Source organism: Oncorhynchus kisutch, linkage group LG8 (assembly GCF_002021735.2).
Source record: "Oncorhynchus kisutch isolate 150728-3 linkage group LG8, Okis_V2, whole genome shotgun sequence".
Classification (NCBI taxonomy): domain Eukaryota; kingdom Metazoa; phylum Chordata; class Actinopteri; order Salmoniformes; family Salmonidae; genus Oncorhynchus; species Oncorhynchus kisutch.
In genome coordinates this window covers 74,390,823-74,396,822 of record NC_034181.2, presented here as the reverse complement: position 1 = coordinate 74,396,822, position 6,000 = coordinate 74,390,823, and positions in this window count along the sequence as shown.

Below are 6,000 nucleotides of genomic sequence, written 5' to 3'. Positions count from 1 at the left end.
ATATAATATGTTTCCAAACAATTCTACATTAATGTGGATTCTACCATGATTATGGATAGTCGTGAATAATGATGAAATGAAAGTTACAGGGGCATAAATATCATACCCCTCTTGTAATGGGGGGAGGTTAGCATGTCTTGGTGGTATGATATTTGTGTGTCTTTAACTTTCTCACTCATAATTATTCAGATTCATTCAGGACTATCCATAATCATGGTAGCATCCACATTAATGTAATAGTGTTTAGAAACATATTATATTCTTATTTAGAGTAAAAGTGACTCCAAAATGACACAATACATTATTTACCATTAATTTCTATTGGGCACAAAATAATCGGAAACACAACCAAAACAAACCGCAAATAGTCACAAACCTGATGTAGTCATTGTGTTCTAGGAATATGGTCCCCTAAAATGGGGGACTATGTACAGAAAGTGCTGTAATTTCTAAACGGTTCACCTGATATGAATCGAAATACCCTCAAATTAAATCTGACAGTCTGCACTTTAACTTAATAATCATTTTATTATTTATTTTTTATATTTTATTTTATGCACTTTGACATTTTTCTTCTGTAATGAAAAGTTCTTTACAAATGTAATACAGGATTATTATTACTATCATTTCAAACCCAAAGTGCTGGAGTACAGAGTACAGAGCACAGAGTACAGAGCACAGAGCCAAAACAAAAATGTTTCACTGTACAGTGCATTCGGAAAGTATTCAGACCCCTTGACTTTTTCCACATTTTGTTACGTTACAGCTTTATTCTAAAATTGATTCAATTGTTGTTGTTTTTTATCATTCTATACACAATACCCCATAATGACAAAGCAAAAACAGTTTTTTAGTCATGTTGGCAAAAAATAAATAATAATAATATGACATTTACATAAGTATTCAGACCCGTTACTCAGTACTTTGTTGAAGCACCTTTGGCAGCGATTACAGCGTCGAGTCTTCTTGGGTATGACGCTACAAGCTTAGCACACCTGTATTTGGAGAGTTTCTCCCAATATTTTCTGCAGATCCTCTCAATCTTTGTCGGGTTGGATGGGGAGCGTTGCTGCACAACTATTTTCATGTCTCTCCAGAGATGTTCAATTGGGTTCAAGTCCAGGCTCTGGCTGGGCCACTCAAGGACATTCAGAGACTTGTCTCGAAGCCACTCCTGCGTTGTCTTGGCTGTGTGCTTAGGGTCATTGTCCTGTTGGAAGGTGAACTTCAGCCCAGTCTGAGGTCCTGAGCGCTCTGGAGCAGGTTTACATCAAGGATCTCTCTGTACTTTGCTCTGTTAATCTTTTCCTCGATCCTGACTAGTCTCCCAGTCCCTGCCGCTGGTAAAAACATCCCCACAACATGATCCTGCCACTACCCTGCTTCATCATAGGGATAGGGTATTGTATGTAGATTGATGAGGAAAATTAACAATGTAATACATTTTAGAATAAAGCTGCCATGTAACAAAATGTGAAATGACTTTCCCCATGCACTGTATATAGGCCAGCAAATAAAAAAAATGTGTCTTAAGCCCTTCTTTAAAAGCCCCAGAAGTCTGAACAGCCCTGAGATTGTCAGGAAGGGAGTTCCAAAGGCGTGGTACGTGGGAGGAAAAGGCACGGTCTTCCATTGTCCGGAGCAGGGTCCTGGGTGCATGAAGCATTTTGGCTTGCCCTGACCATAGGGTGCATGGAGGTACATAGGGGAGAGTAGAACAGGAGGAGAATTTTAAATTTGAGGGACAGGCAGCCAATGGAGGTCAACAAGGATGGGGGTGATGTGGGCAGACTTTGTGTTTGTGTCAAAAGCCATGCAGCTCTGTTTTGAATGAGCTGTAATTTATGAATTGAGTGTAAAGGCAGGCCCCCAAATACTATATTCCCATAATCAATTCTGGAGAAAACAAATGCATGGATAAGCTTTTCTGCATCAGAAGTGGTGAGACAGGGTCTTAGGTGGACTAATGTGGGCATTGACAGAGAGAGCAGGGTCAAATTTCACACCCAGGTTGGTGATGACTGAGGAGAGGCGAATGATGTGGCCATCTACGGCAGGGAAGATGCTGCAGGAGTTGGTGATCTGCTGTGGGTTGCCTATCAGTATTACCTCTGTCTTGCTGCTGTTGAGTTGGAGGAAGTTATTCTGCATCCTGTATTTTACCTCTTCCAGACAGTTGGACAAGGTTGACAGAGCAGATGCTGTGTCAGGGTTTTAATGTAAACCTGTGTGTCGTCTGAGTAGTGTAGAGTAGAGTAGTGAAATTGGACACTGTTGTCTGAAGATCTGGCCAAGTGGAGCAGGAAGAGAATGGATCCTAGCACCGACCCTTGTTGGACACTGCAGGTTATGGTGGACTCCTCTGATCTTTCCTCACCAAGGGGGAAGTACTGCTTGCGGTTAGAGAGGTAGGAGGTGAACCAGTTTAGGGCAGTCCCACAGATGGCTGTCTGAGGCGCTACAGTAGAATGGTGTGATCTTCTGTGTAGAAAGCGACACTTAGAGTACCAGTCAAAAGTTTGGACACCACTAGTCATTCAAGGGCTTTTCTTTATTTGTACTATTTTCTACATTGTAGAATAATAGTCAAGACATCAAAACTAGGAAATAACACATGGAATCATGTAGTAACCAAAAAAGTGTTAAACAAATCATTGTCTTCAAAGTAACCACCCTTTGCCTTGATCCTGATGACAGCTTTGCACACTCTTGGCATTCTCTCAACCAACTTCATGAGGTAGTTACCTGGAATGTATTTCAATTAACAAGTGTGCATGGTTAAATGTTTATTTGTGGAATTTCTTTCCTTCATAATGCTTTTGAGCCAGTCAGTTGTGTTGTGACAAGGTAGGGGTGGTAAATATAGCCCTATTTGGTAAAAGACCAAGGCAATATTATGGCACAAACAGCTCAAAAAAGCAAAGAGAAACGACAGTCCATCATTATTTTAAGACATGAGGGTCAGTCAATCAAGAAAGTTTCTTCAAGTGCAGTCGCAAAAACCATCTAGCGCTATGATGAAACTGGCTCTCATGAGGACCGCTACAGAAGACTGTTGCAGAAGATAAGTTCATTCGAGTTACCACCTTCAGAAATTGCAGCCCAAATAAATGTTACACAGAGTTCAAGAAACAGACACATCTCAACATCAACTGTTCAGAGGAGACTGCGTGAATCAGGCCTTCATGGTCAAATTGCTGTAGAGAAACCACTACTGAAGGACACCAATAAGAATAAGAGACTTGCTTCTTGACAAGTCAGGATTTGTCCTTTGGTCTGATGAATCCAAATTTGAGATTTTTGGTTCCAACCAGTGTGTCTTTGTGAGATGCAAAGTAGGTGAACGGAGGATCTCTGTATGTGTGGTTCCCAGAGGTGTGATGATGTCGGGGTGCTTTGCTGGTGAGACTGTCAGTGATTTATTTAGAATTCAAGGCACACTTAACCGGCATGGCTACCACAGAATTCTGCAGCGATACGCCATCCCATCTGGTTTGCGCTTAGTGGGACCTGTTTTTCAACAGGGCAATGACCCAGCACTACTCCAGGCTGTGTAAGGGCTATTTGACCAAGAAGGAGAGTGATGGAGTGCTGCATCAAATGACCTGGCCTCCACAATCACCCAACCTGAACGCAATTGAGATGGTTTGGGATGAGTTGGACCGCAGAGTGAAGGAAAAGCAGCCAACAAGTGCTCAGCATATGTGGGAACTCCTTCAAGACTGTTGGAAAAGCATTCCAGGTGAAGCTGGTTGAGAGAATGCCAAGAGTGTGCAAAGCTGTCATCAAGGCAAATGGTGGTGTCACGACTCCCACCGAAGGTGGCTCCTCTTCCTGTTCGGGTGGCGCTCGGTGGTCGTCGTCACCGGTCTACTAGCTGCCCCTTTTCCTTTTCTGTTAGTTTTGTCTTATTGGTTACACCTGTTTCTTGTTTGGGTTTTGGTTAGGGCCATTTAAGCCGGTTATGCCCGCATGCTTTTGTGCGGGCTTGTTCCTCTGTGAGTTTGTGGATGTACATTTTTATCTTATTTTCTCCGGACTGTTTGGGTCCTGTTTTTGGGCCGGTCAGTTGTATGCGCCTGGTGTTTTTGGCGTGACCGTTTCTGTATCGGAATAAATACGATTGTCCTAAACCCTCTGATCTCTACGCCTGACTCCAAACCCACTACTCCTAGAAGTCCTGACAGGTAGCTACTATATTTAGATATGTTTAACAGTGTTTTGGTTACTACACGATTCCATATGTGTTATTTCATAGTTTTGATGTCTTCACTATTATCCTACTATATAGAAAATAGTACAAATAAAGAAACACCCTTGAATGAGTAGGTGTGTCCAAACTGTTGATATTGGTCCAGCCAGCCGCACCAATGTGTCGGAGGAAACACTGTGCACCTGGCCACCTTGGTTAGCGTGCACTGTGCCCGGCCCGCCACAGGAGTTGCTGGTGCGCGATGAGACAAGGACATCCCTACCGACCAAGCCCTCCCTAACTCGGACGACGCTAGGCCAATTGTGCGTCGCCCCACGGACTCTGATGGCACAGCTGGCGCTGCAGTACAGCGCCCTTAACCACTGCGCCACCCGGGAGGCCCCAAATTCTTATTTTCAATGACGGCCTAGGAACAGTGGGTTAACTGCCTTGTTCAGGGGCAGAACGACAGATTTGTATCTTGTCAACTCTGGGATTTAAACTTGCAACCTTTCGGTTACTAGCCCAACGCTCTAACCACTAGGCTACCCTGCCGCCCCAGGCGTGCTGCAAGGAGGCATGAGGACTGCAGATGTGGCCAGGGCAATAAATTGCAATGTCCGTACTGTGAGATGCTTAAGACAGCACTACAGGGAGACAGGACGGACAGCTGATCGTCCTCACAGTGGCAGACCACGTATAACAACACCTGCACAGGATTCGTACATCTGAACATCACACCTGCGGGACAGTTACAGGACGGCAACAAAAACTGCTTGAGTTACACCAGGAATGCACAATCCCTCCATCAGTGCTCAGACTGTCCGCAATAGACCGAGAGAGGCTGGACTGACGGCTTGTAGGCCTGTTGTAAAGGCAGGTCCTCACCAGACATCACAGGCCCTCACCAGACAGCAACAATGTTGCCTATGGGCACAAACCCACCGTCGCTGGACCAGACAGGACTGGCAATAAGTGCTCTTCACTGTCGAGTCACTGTTTTGTCTCACCAGGGGTGATGGTTGGATTCACGTTTATCGTTGAAGGAATGAGCGTTACACCGAGGCCTGTACTCTGCAGCGAGATCGATTTGGAGGTGGAGGGTCCGTCATGATCTGAGGCGGTGTGTCACAGCATCATCGGACTGAGTTTGTTGTCATTGCAGGCAATCTCAACGCTGTACGTTACAGGGAAGACATCCTCCTCCCTCATGTGGTACCCTTCCTGTAGGCTCATCCTGACATGACCCTCCAGCATGACAATGCCACCAGCCATACTGCTCTTTCTGTGCGTGATTTCCTGCAAGACAGTGTTCTGTCATTGCCAGCAAAGAGCCCGGATCTCAATCCCATTGAGCACGTCTGGGACCTGTTGGATTGGAGGGTGAGGACTAGGACCATCCCCCCCAGAAATGTATTGGAACTTGCAGGTCCCTTGGTGGCAGAGTGGGGTAACATCTCACAGCAAGAACTGGTACATCTGGGGCAGTCCATGAGGAGGAGATGCACTGCAGTACTTAATGCAGCTGGTGGCCACACCAGATACTGATTGTTACTTTTGATTTTGACCCGCCTTTGTTCAGGGACACATTATTCCATTTCTGTTAGTCATGTCTGTGGAACTTGTTCAGTTTATGTCTCAGTTGTCGAATCTTGTTATGTTCATACAAATATTTACACATGTTAAGTTTGCTGAAAATAAACGCAGTTGACAGTGAGAGGATGTTTCTTTTTTTGCTGAATTTATGTAGCGTTGTTCGGTAGTTGCTGTGGGATGGCCAGAGTCTGGAGGGTGGAGGAGATATCTGA